We start from the raw sequence: 902 nt of genomic DNA, 5'->3' as shown, positions 1-902 counted from the left end.
TCTGCCCGGGGGAGGAGCTCCGCCAGCCGCCCCGCCCTCCAAGGGGCGAGAGGGCGGGAGAGGCGGTGAGCCGGAGGAGGCAGAGCGCGCACCGCCGGCGCCCTCGCTGCGCATCCCGGCGCCATGGACCTGACGCGCTCCATCCAGCACGAGATCAGCTCGCTGAAAGGTAGCCCGGGGGGGGGCTGGGTCGGGGGAGGGACCGGGTGTTTGGGGCAAGGGGGGCAGAGACGAGGCTGGGCGCATCCCGGCTCTGGTTGCGCGGGAGGGTCCTTGGCGGGAGAGGAGCGGAGGTGAAGCCGGTTCGCGTTTGCTCGGCCAAACCTGCATTCCTCGGCAGACCCTCCGGGTCCGGATGCAGATGACCGGGGGTCGGGGGGTGACTTTGCTGCTGCTGCACCCCTTGCGGGATGCTCTGGGCTCTGCGGGGTTGGCAGCCTCCCCCGTGCTTGATCCAGTAAAACGGTGCTGGGGGTGGGGGCGGGCCGTGCTGTTTATGGGGGAGGCTGTCTGTGGGGCGGCTGGCCCCCCAATGTCCTGAATCTCAGGGTGGGGAGAAAGTGGGCTTGCTAGCTGCAGGTGTCGCTGATGGCAGAGGGGGGGTCCTTGTGCCAGGAAAGTCGGCGTGGGAGGAGGGGTGCAGAGGCTGCTCCAGGAACTGCAGCGTTTGGAAGCCCCGCTGGGGGCTGGAGGGGGGGGCGCAAGCTCTGCCTGGGGAGCACCTGCTCTGCAAAGGGTCTCTGGCAGGAATGACAGTCCCTCCTTCCACCCTATTGGCTGGTCAAGTGGCTCGGTTTATTTGCAGTGCACCAATGAACAGCAATTTCTGAGCAGCTCTTAGGGCGTGTTGAATGAAAAGAGTGAAGTGCCAGGGAGAGCCCCCCCCCTCTAGCCAATCCATA

The sequence above is a fragment of the Protobothrops mucrosquamatus genome, unplaced genomic scaffold (assembly GCF_001527695.2).
Source record: "Protobothrops mucrosquamatus isolate PMUCROS unplaced genomic scaffold, P.Mucros_1.0 scaffold6088, whole genome shotgun sequence".
NCBI classification, from domain to species: Eukaryota; Metazoa; Chordata; class Lepidosauria; order Squamata; family Viperidae; genus Protobothrops; species Protobothrops mucrosquamatus.
Note: the sequence above shows the minus strand (reverse complement) of the source record.